The sequence below is a fragment of the Struthio camelus genome, chromosome 3 (genome assembly GCF_040807025.1).
Source record: "Struthio camelus isolate bStrCam1 chromosome 3, bStrCam1.hap1, whole genome shotgun sequence".
Lineage (NCBI taxonomy): Eukaryota > Metazoa > Chordata > Aves > Struthioniformes > Struthionidae > Struthio > Struthio camelus.
Window position 1 is genome coordinate 73,210,968 of NC_090944.1, and position 17,373 is coordinate 73,228,340.

General features: G+C 38.9%; 1 long non-coding RNA gene across 1 annotated transcript; it reads left to right on the plus strand.

Moving 5' to 3' along the window:
- The first annotated feature begins 1,675 nt into the window (after window positions 1-1,675).
- On the plus strand, window positions 1,676-16,042 carry LOC138066752 (uncharacterized). Its single transcript, XR_011140218.1, has 5 exons — window positions 1,676-1,926; window positions 7,212-7,348; window positions 8,070-8,234; window positions 14,587-14,678; window positions 15,696-16,042. It is a non-coding gene; the product is annotated as an uncharacterized lncRNA (long non-coding RNA).
- The last annotated feature ends 1,331 nt before the right edge of the window (window positions 16,043-17,373 follow it).

Sequence of the window (17,373 nt, forward strand, 5' to 3'; positions counted from 1 at the left end):
CCAGAGTCAATCCCCTATTCTTAAAAGGCCACTATCCCACTTTCTAAGCCATCTCTGACTGTAGATTAATTACATACAAATTTCACTTAATACAATTAAAATTATAATTTGCTTTATGTGAATTTATTGCTGATTGGAGATGCGCTGAACTTCCATCTTGCATTCAAGCCTACGTATTTTTTATGTTTGTGTTTGCGTAGGGAATTCCCTGAAAGGCACAGCAGCGTTGCAGTTGTTAAATTCAGTTAGCGTTGAAGTCACTTTCCCCAAAACATGCACGAACACAATGGAAGAATGGTTCTTCCTATCCCTCTATTACACAGAAAACAATCTCCCACAACAGTTCATGCTGAATGTGTACCGTGTACCGATCATTCTTGCAGATAACCTCTGAAGAGACTACCGCATTTGAGTCCTAGTAACAACTACCTGTTTGAACCGAGCAACAAAGTCTCTTTCTCCTTTGTACTCATGGAATTCAAGAATTAAGGTCATTTTCTTTCTACATGCAGTAATCTGAGTAGATTTTTTCACAAACTTCTGTAGAAACAAGGCTTATGGAAAAAGCAGTTCTATGTTCCTTCAATTCTCATAAAATTCAATGGGAAGATACAAGAGAGGGACTCAAATTAGTGCTGACACAGATGGAAAAACATGAAAAACTGAACCATTACACCTTCTTCATGCACACAGTTTCCAATTAGCCATAGCATGTGCTCTCTTGTGCCCAGCGACAGTGTCACAGAGATATGGCGAGAGCTACGGTTACTGCCATGAAGGGTAGTTAGGGGACAACAAAGGCAGTGCAGAAGAATCCAGGTCTCATCACTTTGCTGTTTGCTGAATGGCTTGTTTTATTTGGCAGAAACTGTTACTGGTGTCTTAAGTATTTAATATATCTAGTCACAGTCTATCCCCATTAGTTAAGTTGATGGTAGGACATTCAGGAGATAATGAAATGACTTCTATTCTGTGTTTAATAATTGATACTCAGCAGTATTAAGCATGGATGAATTAAATCAGTATAATTTATTTGGCAAGGCAGGTAAAAGTGACTTCAGTGAAATTTAATCAGGAATGGATTTAACCCCATCGCCGTAAATTTTAGCGTCTACTGGCCCTTCAAAAACCGTATTCTGGTGAAACCTCAGATGGATGCATCAGTGCTTTGCTGGTTTTCAGGCCATAACTGCGAGATCATAATGTACAGTTATGATGCAATGCCAGCATTCCATCTTGGTCACTTAACTTTGTTAAAAGAAAGTTTGCAATGACTGGAAATGTTACAAGCAGGATCAGTATTCTAATTCAGCTACGCTCATGTGAAAATTTACATTTTACTCTTAGTAAATACCACAGCAGAAGTGCACTAATACACTGCATCTAAAAGATTCCAGTCTTCTTTTTTTATACTAATTCATTTAGGGCCTGGTCCCAAGCTTACCAAAGTGCGTACAGAAAATTGCATTGGCTTTAATGAATCAATTTCACATTAACCGTACCAACAACACATACAAAGGGGAGAATTTTGGTGGAATAAAACTGCAAAACTGCACATCAGGTTCCACCGGAGGAATTTGTTTTAGGGAGACACCCTATCACTGCTAGAGGAACCATGAGCTGAGTGACAAAAGATAATAATAGGTATTGCAAATTTCTTATCTGTGTTCTCAGGCAGTGAGAAAATGTCAATGGATGTTATCTGTGAAAACACAAGATCGAGTTAGAAAAAAAAAGTGAAACAAACCAAAGAGGAGGCAAGTAACTGAGCAGACTGCCCCTTTGAGGTCTGCCCGGTCTGGGAGAGGAGCTCTGGGACCAGCCAGTCCTGGCAATTGCTTGGCCAGCCGGGGAAGGCATCGAGTGAGTCCTGCTAAGGACCGGGAACTCAGCTGGATCGGTCGGCTCCTGCCTGCGGGGGCCCTGGTAGGTAGTTTTAGTCAGGGGAAATAACCCTGTGTTGTGCTGCTTAGTAAAGTTTGCATTTGAGATAATAAACTGTGCCTGAGGGAAGGGCCTTAAAGAGGCTTGGGTGTGGTACCGGATTTTTTTCCCTAGCTGGTGAGGGAGCCTGCCACTTTACCAAAATAGAGAGGCTTAGCAAATACCGTGTGCTTGTCCAAGTCTTCCTTTGCGGGAAAGACACGAAGCTTTCCAGTATTTTAAAGCAGACGTGACACATTATCTCTGAGTGCACCTCAAGGAAAATGATCACTTCTCAAACAAAAAAGAAAAAGAAGATTGTTTGTGATCCGTTGATTTGAATTTTTAGAAGCAGAACTTCTTTTATGTTGAAAGGTAACTCGTCCTTAACCAGAGAGAATGCTTGTCTCAGGTCATAAGCCCTTTGGAACGAGGATCATCAGGTTTTCCCCTGAATTTGTACCTGAGTACAGATGGGCTCACAAAAGCAGCACTGGTAGAACAGTGGCATCTCAAATATTAATATAAACACACATGTATTTATGACCACAAAAGGCTGTCAATACATTGTATTGCAAGTCCAATTCTAATCTTACAGTATTTTGCATTTGTACTAGTTATATAACTTATGTAAGTTCCCAAAATAAATTACTGTTGTTTACATGAGACTCAGACCTTGATTAATGCATATGCAGGCACAGATTAATTATAGTTTCACAGGATTTAAAGTTTCCATTTCATAATCTGGATGCAAGCAGCATGATCTTTTTAAGAAACTTCTGCTTGGATATTGACCTAGGAAAACTGATTTTCCTGTCCTTTACCTCATGCAGTCATTTTGAGCAGAAACCAAAGCTTTGTGCACAATAGCAGAAAAGCACATTACTTACCAATGTAAGGTAAAGAAGCCTTATTTACTGACACTGGTTACCATCTACTCCCAGGTACTATAACGAGCCCTTTGGGGGATATTTTCTATTGAAAATAACTTGGGGAGGATCGAACAAATGAGAATGGATGGCAAAACTGTATCCCTGAAAAAGGTATATAAATCAAGAAAGAAAAATAATAATTGAGGGAGGTCTAAATGGTTGCGTATTTTTTCTTCAAAAATGACAAAATGTGTAAAATTGCGTCTACATTCAATCTTACCCAACTTGATCACTAGTCTTTATGCTATCTTGTCTCTTTTTTTTTTTTTTTTGAGAGCTAGACTTGTCTCTTACAGTGCTCTATAGCAGTAGGAAAAGGTAAAACTTGAACAGATTTTTAGTATTGTTTAAATTTGATCTCTTTGCATCACCAAGATTGAAGGGAAAGTTACACTATTTTAGCTAGTGAATGGGTGAAAGTGTTGCTTAAATGTAACAAGTTTTATTTCTGTGAGAATGCTCAAACAAACAATCTATTCAAGGTATAAGTAGATGTGATTATTTATAGTCTAAGCCTAATACAAACCTAACACACTTAACTGCGTGAACAGTAAATACTTTGTGAGGTTAAGAAAGTGAAAATAGTGTTGTTTGCAAGCACTGCCACATGGTGTGCAGCATTTGCTGAGAAAGATAACACGACATCTCCGAATCCTTACAAGATACATATTCTTATATAAGATATATATTCTTGTTATTTAAAGGTGTCACCGAAATTTAGCATTATTGTAAGACTCGCATAAAATTCAATGGAGTCTGATCCTTACCTGTCATGTAAAATACTGGACCAATACAGAGTTTATATTGGGAGAGGTGAAATAAATCCTTCCTATTCCCACACCCTGAATAAGCACTTTCACCCCGTTTAAGAACGTTCCAAAAATAACAGGAAGCAGGCAGGTAATAGGTACTATCTGGCCTAACATTATAATTGCAGCCCCAGGGAAGGAGGGAATAATGGATTCTTCTATATTCATTTTCCCCATGACTGAATCTTCAAGGAAAAGGGACATTTGTAATAATAAAGATTCCAAATCTTTAAATAATTGCCTTTTTAAAGTCAACTGATTAAATCATTAGTTAAAAATCAATCATTTCTACCAGTTCTATACAGTACGTATGTAGCCTGTGTTTGCTTACTATTCTGTTTCCCTGCTTGTCCTGAGCAGAGGGATAAATGTTTAATGAAAAATAAAATACAAAGAGATTTATATAACCATAGCTCAGCAGATCAGTAGAGCAAAGTGGCTATATATATTTTCTTCTGCATGTGGAGTTCTCTTGTCAGAGTGTGCAAATGTTAGCTTGTAACTACCATTTACTAGGCTTTCTGCCAGTAGGAGTTAGAAGTCATCAACAGGGAGAAGGACCCTGCTTTGTTAAGGGCTGTAAAGACATTTTCTGGAGGCAATGACAGCCTGACTGCACTATTCACTCTTTGTAATGCATTGTACTGTCTGAAGACGTAAAATCCATCTTCTCTGAATATAACCAGCTACAGGTACATTCCCAAATTTTGAATAGCTCTTACATTAGTGAAGTTTGCTCCTTTAGCTGGCAATTTCCTGCTGTTTGTCAGTGCCCTTGGCTTCACCTTTAACAGCTGTGGTGAACCCCGGCTCCATGTTACCTGTTTATAGTTGCTCAGCAGCCTCTCATGAGCTAAACTTAGCCCAGAAAACCAGGAAGTGAAGCCAGAGCATACCTTTTCAAGTGGTAAGGTGGTTGGAGGCAGAACAAAAATGTCGCTGCGGCTCACTGACAGAAGAGTCAAACTGGATCACAGGAAGAATCACGGGTCAGACGCGGGGCTTCGTATGCCTGTGTGTAAGAAACAGGGAGCCATGGGGATGGTCTGCGTGCAGCTATTTAAAATCATACTCTGAACTGTGCAATCACAACTTATGACGTTCCCTTCTGATAAAGAATTACAGCTAAACCACCATAAATCAGAACAAATTAGCTGCAAATGTACCTTAAGAAACATTTTTCTTAGCTATTTGATTCATTGCTGTGAGAATTCACGTAATTTCTCAAAGAGTCTCCCCATTCATTAGTGTAAATTTGTTCTGCTGAAGACTGAATGCTTGGTTGTGCAATTTTAGTGTGACGATTCTTGGGGCGTTTGTACATCACCAACAATAAGGGCTCTATGCTCATCAAATACATGGCCTGCAGATGATCAGAGAATATGTTTCAACCCTCACCTCACATTATCTTCTTAAACTTGTCTGGGCTGAGGAAACTTGTTTTTGCTGTTCCCTATGGGCCTCCCACTGAGAAACAAAAATGAGATGATTTCAGTGTTTCCATCCCTGCTCTCACAACCCACCTGATTCTGAAAAATCGAAAGTTCTACCCTCAGTAAAAAAAACAGAATAAAACAGTGATCTCCACAAAAGCCAGAAAACACTTACAAAAAGATGAGTTAAATAACTGGTCTTAATTGTGTGATATGTTTAACTAGAAATATGGCACTTCTTTATGCTTCATTCAACAGCCATTTAAGACTGTGAGACTTTTTTCTGGTAACATCAGTGAGAGTTGGAAGAGATTATTTTATGTCCATTTATGACCCACACCTAGCTTCCCACTGATTTTCTACTTAGTTCCTGCATTCAGTAATAATAAAACTATCTTTAAACGTCAGGTAGCTACCATCTGTACATATTTTTTTCCTCAAGGTTGTTATTCCTTTCCGACAAGCTTTCTTTTCTGCCTTGGCCAGGAATTCTGATCCTTTTCAGACCACTGTTATCACATAATCTGACCACCTATTTGAATTACCTGAATCAAGTTTTATTTGAATTAGTGCAAGGCTTTTAGCCGTATCTCACACCATAAGCATTTCAAAGGCAGACAAAAAGGTCAAGACTGGCACCCAAAAATTCCTGGCCGCTCTGTTCTGTCTTCTTTCCTAAGACAGGTCTTTCATGCTGCTTCAGTACTACTAATTAAGACAGATCAGAGACTGTTCTTTGGCCCAGAAGACAAGGGACGTGACATAGCTTTAATCCAGGTACTAAACTGCACCTTCCCCCCTCCCCCACACTTCCAGAGTAATTTTATCCAAATCTCCTAATGGGAATGGCTCATGAAATATACCCTGCCATTAGTGATGCTCACACATTTTTCAGGGTAGTCCTAGTTAGCCGGGGCCAGAAACATGCTAGGAAGTGTGCTAAAACTGTAAAAGTATTGGCTATTGCAGAACGGTGCGTTAGAGTGAGCCCTGGCCCTGTTTAATTTACAAGTATAAAAATAGCTCCATGACCTTTATCTAAGCTTGCAGTCGTTCTTCTCTTAGGTTTCTCCATCTGCAATTTGCTTCTTTGTCATTTATGCAACTCTCTGTGTACATACTCCCTTCTCTCCTCCCTTCTATTTGTCTGGACTACTGTTTGTCTAATAAACTTGTCTAATACACAGAGTCTGGGTGCCTCAGGACCTCCAAGATGATTACTCTTACAGTTTCAACCTACATCCTGATTCTTGCATATACTGTTTCTTCTTTATCCCCTAAATAAAAATGTGATGTGAAAGCTGTCCTTGAAAGTAGGCTAGCTGCTAGCTGAAAGCGGTGGGATGAAGCAGTTACCTTACCTATGGAAATCTGGCTCTCAGTTCAGAGAAGATGGGCAGGTGGTAGCAGTCTTCGCTGAAGGTAGGTTGGCTTTACTTCAAGTGAAAACAGTGTATAAGGGAAAAGTCACAACTTTGATGCATACAATCATGAGATCATGGTAAATGTCATAAATCCACAAAATAGTACAGAAGTCTTCATAAAACTGTGAGATTTGGAAATTCTGAGGACTTGCAGAAAGATGAATAATTCTGAAGGAGACAAACTGGTCACAACTCTCTACAGCTGTCTTCTGAAACTGTCTTAAAATGAACTATATTTCTGGACTGTGATGGAGACGTCAAGATTTACCTTGTAGATGACCTTCCAGTATGAGTTTGAATATAGCGTTAATGCTTATGGCACTGAATTTTCTTCATAGGTTCAGGTTGGCAGCAGGAACTATCCATTGTTCACATTCATTTTCGAGGATAATAGGAAGTATTTGAAAGTTTTATCTAGACATCAAAGCACCTCTTGTTTTTCATCACTATTTCTCATGGTTTAGGGGGGTGGGGAATGGCAGTATCTATCTTTCAAATAGTGTTGTATATTCCAGTAAAAACTAAGGATGTATGGAAACCCAACCCTACAAGCTGAGGTAGCTGAACACTGAGAGGCACCTACTGATACCATCCTAGGTTTATCTGGCTGCTTGAGGAAGAAGGAGGGAGCTCTTGACAGTTGCTATCCAATCATAACTCTGTCATGCTGATGGTAAGTCCTCTTCTCAGGTAGGCAGAAGCTGTCACAGGAAAGAGGATGTCCACAGCCCTCAAATGAGGAGCAGCTCCAAGCGAAAAGACCCATAGCGGATAACAATGCGGACAGAGCTGATCCCAGCCTAAAACCACTCCACAGTCAACCCAAGGTAGGACTGTAATGTGCTAAAGAGATTGCAGCCATAGTTTGGGGGGAAAAGATAAGAAATAGGGGTCATGGCACGTCAGGAGATGGCTAGGGCCTCAAATTACCTTAACTGAGGCAACTAACCTCCTTGCTTAAAATGTATTCCTTTTTGCTAGCTAATAACTAGCTTCTTTAAAGCTAATTACTTTTATTTTCAAGGCCCTATACTGGACTTGTGGGTCTCATACAAAGTCAAATATGATTCACATTACTTTAGAGACTACTTCAACCATATATGCAGGTGCTATCACAACACTGTTGGATGTCACCCTCTGCAAGATGTGCCTTTCTCAAAACCACAGTCTGCTTCTGTGGTTGTTGTTTTAGAAGAAGTCCTTCAGCTGGTGTTATCACATGATGACACAAAGTGTGGGAAATGAGACAACCAACAGGTGCTAAAAGACCTTGAATACTAGAAGTAAGAAAAAAAAGAGAAAAGAAAGACTGAAGTCAGCCAAGGGGATACAAAAACACCAAAAGTTTTGAAAACTATTTTCAAGGTAAAAAGAATTCAAGCCAAGAGATGTATAGGTCATTCTGGTTAGACCAGAGAAAAAACACTATATGAGAAGACAGTATTTATAACCTGTATTCATGTGATTGTAAAATTTGCTTTCTCTATTTTTTCGGTTGTTTTTAGGATTACACAGAAAATACATTATTTTCTACTTTTTATTTGGAAGGTTTTGCTTGCAACAGTAAAGTCATGTAACACCGTTGCTGCTGCTGCTGCTGCTGCTGCTGTTGCTGTGTCAGTGAAAACATAATTTCACGGCCTGAATTTCAGGGCAACTGTAGGGGATGTGCCAAATGCAGTCCTGGAATTCTTGAAAAGTTGGGGAAATACTGTAAGTCAGATGTCATAAATCTTCTCTGTTTATTTTTTAGCCTGGTTTCCTAGGGAAATGATTTTATTAGATTGTGCTATTTTTCTGGAGGTCTATCTGTCCCTTCCTTTGTATGTGTCCTGGCCAGTATGTTCTGAATTTATTGGCCAGTTTCTACAAATTTCAAAGTGTGGTAATAAGTATCTCAGTGATAATTATGATCCTAAATCTTTCATGGAACTCAGCTGCTAGGTAGAATACTGTCCCAAAATAGCACTCCAATAGAGCAAAAGGCAAGGGGAACTCAGCAACTGCACTAAACATTTGCCTAGCTGGCCAGTCAACGTAGTGCAGCCACCACAGCTTGCCACCAAGCACATCGATATCTCCAGGTCAACGACAATGCCAGTGACTCCTTCCCAACCAAGGTGCTGAGGGAATTACTGTTGAGCAGGTGCTGTTGTAGCGGAAAGAGTTAGGGAACAAAGGATTCAAACTTGTAGAAAGCCAGCAATTCCTCTGCTTATGGCATCACACAATTAATTGAACATATGGAAACTCTTTGCAATCACCAAAAATATTCAGCATCGAGTAGGCTTTTCAGTAAACATGTGCGTGAAGAATTACCCCAAATACATCTTTAAATGCTATTAAATATGTACAAAAAGACTAAGGAATATTTTGGATGTATTTATGCATCTATTCCAAACATTCAAGACTTATTTGAATATACAAATATAGAATACTGAGCACTTAAATACTTCAGGTGTAACACAGGCATCCAGAAAATTTGATTATCTTTTCAATTTGATTAACATTATCAGTTTTCTCCAAAGACTACTAACAAAAAATCTCAAGTTAAATTTAAAAAGAACAGCTGTCCCAGAAGCATTTATATATATATATTTATATATAGGTATATTTACCAAAGCAGCACTTTCAAAATTAGTATAAGACAAAATTTTACTTAATTAATTGAAAGAATTTATGTTTCAAAGCAAAGACTGATAACAAAAAGGTATCTTCTGAAACAAAGGCTGAAACAAACTTTCAGTCCAAGACATTGTTTTTTTATTGCTATCATCAGTGGGGCACATGGCCCATCGTGGCTTCTCTGCCAACTCTTTTTTTTATGAGTCAGCAGGGGATCAAAAGTCTGTCAAACAACAGAAAGGAGATAACACATTCTCAGACCACACTGTTTCATACATGCCTCCACAGCTTTATTCTAATACGCGAGAAGAAGAGAATCAAAATGACTGCTTCCTCAAATCCAGCCACGTGCCACTCAGTGCAAGACCCGGTGAGACAGACAAGAGGGCAAAACTGTCTGAAAACCAGATTAGTATTAGCAAAGACTGTGGGGAGTCAGCTTGGTCAGCAGGTTAGCATGTGCTCCCAGCTGGGCCACCCTGCAGAGACCACTGTGGTGCCGCAGGAGCTATTTGCCAAGATGCTTTTATTTCACCTACGGTAAACCCTTGGATTTCACTTCAAGAATGCCAGGAGGGAGAAGTTGGAGGCAGCTACTAGAAAAGCTACATTACAGCTTTAATCTTATTGATATTAAATTGAGCTTGCATAAAGGATCAGGCCCTATATGTAAAAGAAGGTATTGTACTGGTGAAGATTGTTTCCCTCAGATCAAGAAGCCAGAAATGAATTACTTTAAAATGAAGTAGTTACTTTAAAATTAATCAACAATGAATTTATTTAAAAATATCCACAGCAACTTTAAAAATACTTCTTTAAATTTTAGTTTCTAAAGTAATAAATGTCCAGAGAAACTCTCCGGCACATTTATTTCATATATTCATATCTTCCAGGTGCATAAATTCCAGTTACACATATTCACATCTTCCAACTGCAGTTATAAGGAACAACATTTATAAATCATTTATTAGGTACAGTTCTGCACTAATAGTTTAAAAAATGAAAAACTCCAAAGATAAGTATATCATGTACAATGTAGAAAGTAAGATAAAAAAGCAGCCAAATGAAAAATCATCTTTAAAATCAGTAATAAGAGTCTCTTCCCCAGAGATTGAGTACAGTCAAAATAGAAAATTCTACCAATTAATTAACAGGTGTTATTGAAAACACGGTGGAGTGGTTTTAGGCTAATATCCTGAAGGAAGTAGCATGGTACCACACTAAATCATGCATTATAGGAAAATGAAATCCTACCCACCTAGCTGCTGCTGAACCTCTAAGAACTGTCACTGCACAGGTGCTTCACATGGCAGGAGTTAAGAAGGATGTCTGGGACACAACTGCATTCCTTTACTTAAAGGTCTTTAAGTAAACTGATCCAACAGACAGCTAAAAGCATCCTGGCAGTGTCAGAGGCAGTAATGTCAATGCATAATAATGCTGCTGCAGTCTACACAAGGACCCACATCTCAAGCCCAGTAAAGTCAAACGTGAGTCACTTCACTGGCCTCAACGGTCTCCGGATTAGATGCAGGTTGCATGAGGCAAAGAGCTGCACTAACGGTCTGTGAAGGGAAGAAGCCCACAGTGCATCTTACAGCAATCAGCAAGAGTGCTTCTTGGGTACCAACACATAGATTTCTCTCCTAAATCACTGTAATCCAAAGGTGAGTTCAGCTGTCTTTGTTTTGACTATTCAGAGCTTATAAAGGGGTACACAATATTCCTTTATAATTTATAATTTAATCATGCAGAATAGTCTGACAACCTGAACCATATGAACCACTGTAAAAGTCTCAAGACTAAGTAATAACCTGAATAGCTGAAAGTAAAAAAAAAAAAAAAAGAAACACTAAAAGGTATTCTTTGAGAAAAATACCTGCTTCATATATGAAAACTCTGACCACAGTATGACTCATTGCAAGTGACTTTTGATGATTCATTGCCTTTTTTTTTCACTCTGATAATAATCTCTACTTATTTCCAAAAACATTACTTCAAACAAATGGCTTGGGCAGCTTTCCCTATCAAAAGCCTATAATTCAGTTTTATTCTTTCTGACCCCCAAATCAGCCATATTAGTGGGCTGTAGTAGGTTAAGATTGCTCATGTTTCTTCCTCCTTGTATCCTGAGAGGCCATTCCTAGTGTGATCCTTAAGATCTTGACTACTCCAATTCAAACTGTAATTTGCACCGCCAATTCTGCTGGCGGTGGTCATCTTCCAGGAGCTGGACCAAGGCAACAGAGCTCATGCTGGTAGTCCTCTGGAATACCATCTGGTTGTATCTTCTGGGTACTAACATGGTGTCTGTTTGAGCCAGTGACTCATACGTTATTTATGCAGGAATGTTTAATCACTTACTTACACCAGTATCATTACACACATAAAAATAGATCAGTGGACGTTCTTTCAGGTATGAGAACGTTTCTTCCAGTCAAGCATGAATCCCTTTCCAAATGACATAATATAAACTGAAAAAAAAATTGTTTTTCCATCTCAGAAAAAGACAGTTGTGGGTTGTTTTAGTCGAGCTAAATCAAAGTAAATTCACAGTTTCAGCAATGCCCATGTAGACAGAGTTTAGCAATGAAATACTCAGCCCTATTATTACTAGCCCTATTAACAACACAGTTTCCACACTGTTCTGTCCTAAACCTTTTTTTGTCACTTTCTCTGAGTTTAGGCATGGTAAAAACAGCAGTCTCAAAGTATCCAGGCAAATTTTGCAGGGCCACGGGTTTGAAAATTGCCGTTATACGGTTTTGGAATAGCTTTGAATAATTTTGGAAAGTCATTCCTCAGGCTTAATCTCCTTTGCAGATAAGTTATTTGAGTAAAATACATGATATACGTCTAAGTTTAGACAGCAGCAACAATTTCTTCAGTCTATTCAGTCTACTGCATCTTATTACACAGAAGCAGTGTGAAAATTCTGGGGGGAAAGCACCAATAGCAGATAATTCTTCCAGTAATTCTGCTCCAAGTCTTTGTTCTTCTCCAACACATACATCAGTGATTGCAACCGCATGAAAAAAAGGCTTAGTTGAGTCTTGGGTTATTTGTTGAACACTGTGTTGAGACATAGTTGCTGACCATTTGGACCCTCCTATATCCATATCGAAGAGATCAACTAATCCATTGTCAGCCTGGTGTGAGCTAATCTCTTTGACTTTACAAAGGACCGCTTACACATCACTTACCAAGTCTCAGCTGGGAGCCAGTAAAAGCTTTGTCCTAAATTGCTCCTTAGAAAAGTACTTCAGAGCATGAGCAGGTCATAGGAATGCAAGACTAAACTGCAAGAACATTCAGACTGGGTCAGACTTAAGACTGATCTAGCTCAGTATTCAGCATCTGCATTGGCTCCCAGCAAAAATAAGAAGGGGAGAACAGGAGCAGGTACTAAGCGATGCTGGTATGCATCAGCAGTCAACAGCAGCAGTCTGGGATCTCTTAATCTGAAAAATCCTGATGGACATATCCTATATTGATTTGTCTGACCTGTTACAATTCAGTTATACTTTGGCCTTCCTGCTATCACGTGGCATGGGTTTTGCTGCAATACACATGTGCATCAGATGGAAAAAATATTGCCCTTCAGGTTTCCCCCCAAGCCTACTGCCTTATAATTTTATGGGGTGCCTCAAGTCCTTGTGTTCTAAGAAACAGACAGAAAAGCCAAGAAAAGCTTTTCATGAAAGTAAAAATAGTTTATTGTGTCATGTTTAAGTACTAAACGTTATTGTTTACTTATAAATCAATATAATTGTGCAAGTTCTTACTGCATTTTTGGTTTTAATGCATGTGGAGCTGGCAGCTTACTCCATTTCAGTTACAGTATGAAGAGCTACGCTTTTCTGATTCCTATGGGGACATCTGTTCATCAGCACACAGGGTGGCCAATATCCCTTTAGGTAAAGATCAGCTAGTTCCTCTGTTCTACACACTTGGGAAGAATAACCTTGCTTATAAAATGTAACAAATGTTTCCTGGCCTCTAGCCAATATATTTTTGATCCTTTCTTGATCTTCATTTTCACTAATCCTTTTCTTTTTGTATTCCTGCCTTTTGCTGACATGCCAAAATTCTGTCAGTTTTGTTTCCTCTTTCAAAAAACGTATTTTTGTTAAGTTGAATTAAGCATTCTACCCTGTTGCCAAGAGCAAATTAAGTCCCCCCCACGCTGCAATCAAATTTCGTAAACTGTCCGGGCAATTAGCTCTAATATGTGGTTGCTGTAACTCTTAATTTTCCCCTTTCAAGGGTTTTCATTTTCCTCTATCTTTGTCTCTGAACAGAAGATGTGGCATTCCTTCTCTTCCCTCTGGTTGTGGCCTTTTAGTTCCCCAGCATCTAGCAACCATCCACTGATCTTTCGCCAAACCTCACTTTTAATCTATAACCCAAAGGTATTTGAAGTAACAAATTGTTCATTCTTCAACCAGAAAGCTGAGCTGGTGGACCAGCCTGCTGGAACTGGAACCAAACTTGAAGAACAGACTTCTGAAGAGCTCTCCCAAGCAACACATTTAAACACTTCATATGCACACAGAGATATTTCCCATGACAACTGAAAACTGGCACAGTTCACCAACATAACAACAGAAGCCTTTCAGATCAGAAGCTATTTTCTGTGCATTTGTTGTCAGGGCTTTGATTCCAACAGGTTCAAGGAAAACAAAATAAGAGCACAGAATTATTCCAAGTAGATTGAAAGGGAAAGGCCTCATTTGAGAAAGTTCATAACAAAATCCTGCCTATTGTAATGCAGTGGAATAGCCCAGCTCTAGCTTAATCTTCTAGGAACGCTTCTGCATTCCCACAACTAAATTAGCCTATTGCAGGCTTTTCTCTCCTGGTGGCCTTCTGTGAAGAGTTTTTCCTTATGCCCTTCCCCAAACCCTTCAAATTGATGCACATGTGGGATGCATAAGACAAGGAATACAACTTCTCTCTGCTAGCCATACCAAGCACTCTGAGATGAGGAAGGATGTAATCAGAGCCAGGATAGCAGTTGTTTCAGTTCCAATAAAAAGTCATCTTGTATCAAAAAAAAAAAATACTGGATGGTTTCCCAATGTCAACTAGATTAGGATCAGCTAATTTGTTCATAAGGTATTTGACAGTTTGAACATCACTCAGTCAACCACCATCCCTCTCCTTCCTTTACATCCCTGTTTATTTTGGCAAACTTAAATAGTGCATAGGATAAAGCTGTGTTATGATAACAATTGTAGTGCTATTCTAGACATAACATTAGAAGTCAGAGAAAAGCTGCTTGGACTCCATCACAAAGGGTATCTGTACAAGTTTACAAATTACAGTCACTGACCAGCCACACTGCAAATGTTCTAATGAAGCAACAACTGGTTTTAACACATAAAACCTGTAATTACATGAAATATCCTTTTGTTAAAAAAATTACTTCTATCTGCAGCTGCGTACAGATGTGTTTTCCTGCTTCATATACTTCCCATTGCTGATTGCCAGTCCCTGTCTATGCACTACTCCTTTAAATTCCAAGATGTGGTAAGTTTTAGCGTTCATCTCCTCCCCCGTTTTATTTCTACTCTCCTCTGCAACATTCCTTCAGCTGCCTTTTCCTTAATTTTCTCTTGTCCCTTTAAGTGATTCAGAAGGGAGTGCAGCTGAGTGTCAGATGCGTAGCCCTCATCTATTTTCATTAGGGCTTAGGCATTAACTGCCCTTTAGTGTTTTGAAAATCCCCTCATGAACTGTAACATATTAATAACTTAGTCTCTATTTGAAATTAAGGTGGCCACAGCAGTATTCAAAAATTCAAAGCTAGTCTTCTTGCTGGCTTGTCTGATAATCCTGTTGCAGCCAATTCTCCTGCTCCTCCAAGGCACTTAAAATAATCTGCACGCGGTGTGGCCAAGAGCAAGACTCATAGTATGCATCTCCAGAGACTAGATGGAGAGATCCTGGGAGAGGAAGTGGTGACAGCTGGGACATGAAGCAACTTTTCCTTCACGTGCTCCACCACTGCCCTGTGGAAAGGGTGGGAAGGGGCTTGGAGCAAGGTCATAGCAGAGCTTGGAAACGTGTGCGTCTGGAGCTCCTCTTCTTTCTGCACTAGGCTTTCTGGAGTACTTAGCAATTCAAACACCAACACAGACTCATATCGCATAATCTTACTGTAGCAGCCACATGTGAACTGCTCACAACTTCATGCAGTTTGAGAACGATATGTTAACCACCTTTCTGTGTTGTAGTCAGTATCACAGCTGTAGCGCTTATAATCATAGTGCCTCTAAGAAAAAGCCAATCTGATAGCCTGTGAATTCCTACAAAGCCTAAAATTTCACAGTAACGCTCAGCTCCCCAGTGTCCTCTTTTTCATGAGCCTCCCCTACTCCTCTCTCCTCATGTTTTCCATCCAGCAAACCTGATTCACACTCTCCTCTATCCCATGCATTTCAGCTTCTTAATCCGCCTTGATCCTCACTCCCAATAAGAGTGACTTCTTTTTTATTAATGTTATCAAAAGGATGAATTAAAATTAATGTGAGTCTTGTAATTCAGGTGCATTGCTGAAGTAAGAAGTCAAGCCAGTCAAAACAGCAAATGAAACTCGCTCAAAGGCATATCACAAGAGCTTTTGAAAGAAAGCATAGTCTCTTTAAAAATGCCTGGGGTCCTAGACAGAAGAGAGAAAGGTGCATGATCATGCACGAAGCAGTAAGCATTCACAGAAGCTATTTGTGAAGCACGTGATATTTTCCAAATATTTTAGGCCGGTTGTATGCTTAAGGTAACCCTTATCATGACATAGCTATGGTATTCCTTTGTCAAACCTATAACTGTGATCTTCCAGTGAAAAAAATAATAGATTTTATGTACTCTTAACACTATTTTTCCTAAAAATATCAATCGCTTTATTTTTCCTGTAATTTCATTATATTAAAAGACAAAGATTGAAGACAGAGGAAGTTTATGTGATGTTTCTGAGGTAGTTCATAATGCCACATAACAGATAGTTACTGAATTGTTGGTTTCCAGCTCTGAGTCAGATGAAGAGGTCACTTTTTGAACAATGATCATAATCTGTTTCCCATTTGCTTTACTTCTCATTGCTTTGGAAATGTTATTTTTAAGTCTTTATTTTTGCAGGTCTAAGTAATAATTAAAATTATATCTCTTGGCCTTTGAGTTAGGATTTCCACAGTTACAGCAAGCACTTTTGAAAGGCATATTACTTTGTAAGCATTATTTCCAAGCATGATCATGTGAAGAAAAATCAGAAAACCTCTGGCAGAAAACAGCTTTAAATTCTCATAGGGCATAAAAGGCAAGAAAAAACGTTGCTATGACTGTATAAGAAAGAAGAGGAAAACAAGGTATAGATCGATTGCTTATGGTAAGAGAGTAAACATGCCTAAACACACACACACACAAAATTTCGACCGGCCACTTGAAAGGAAATATTTTTTAACAAGGACAGAAGAGTGTAGGATACAGCACAGAAATAGCAGGTTAAAAAACATTCAGTTAAGTGAGATGTGCTCTAGCTGGCTGAGCTAGGTGAAATTTACTCTAGATTAAGGAACTAGCCAAAATAATTTCCCAAATACTAGCCTTTTAGAACCTGAGGAGGACAAAGGAAGCTCTAGTAAACAGAAAAGGGCAGATACTTTTAAAGAGGGAGAAGAAGATGCAAAGCTGCAGAACATTATAGACCAGTCAGTCCACAAAGACTCTGGAACAAATTACTGGACAATCCTTTTTAAGTGCCTTAAGATAACAAAGTGATAAAAACAGGCAACAAGGGTTTGTCAAGAATAGCTCACTTCAAACCAGTCTAATTTATTTTTTTGATAGGTAGCAGACCTAGCAGATAAGGGAGAAGCAGAAAACGTATTATATTTTGACTGCAGTACAGTTTTGACATTGTCCGCACGGCTTTCTCATATGGAAGCAGAACCTAAATAAAATTGCTATCCAGCAGATACATTTGGCTGAAAAATAAGTGTCAGATGTAGCTATCAGTAATTCCCTGCTGAACTAAGAAGGTATCTCAAGTAGATTACTCCATGGGTCTTCTGAATCCAGTTATATTTAATATTTCCATAATGACTTGCACAGTACAAGAGAAATAATACTTAGAAAACTTGTGGGCAGCTGAAAGTGAAAAGGATCACAGTTTACACTAATTTTGTTAAATGGGAAGAATGGTCCAAATGTAGTGAGCTGAAAGGCAAGA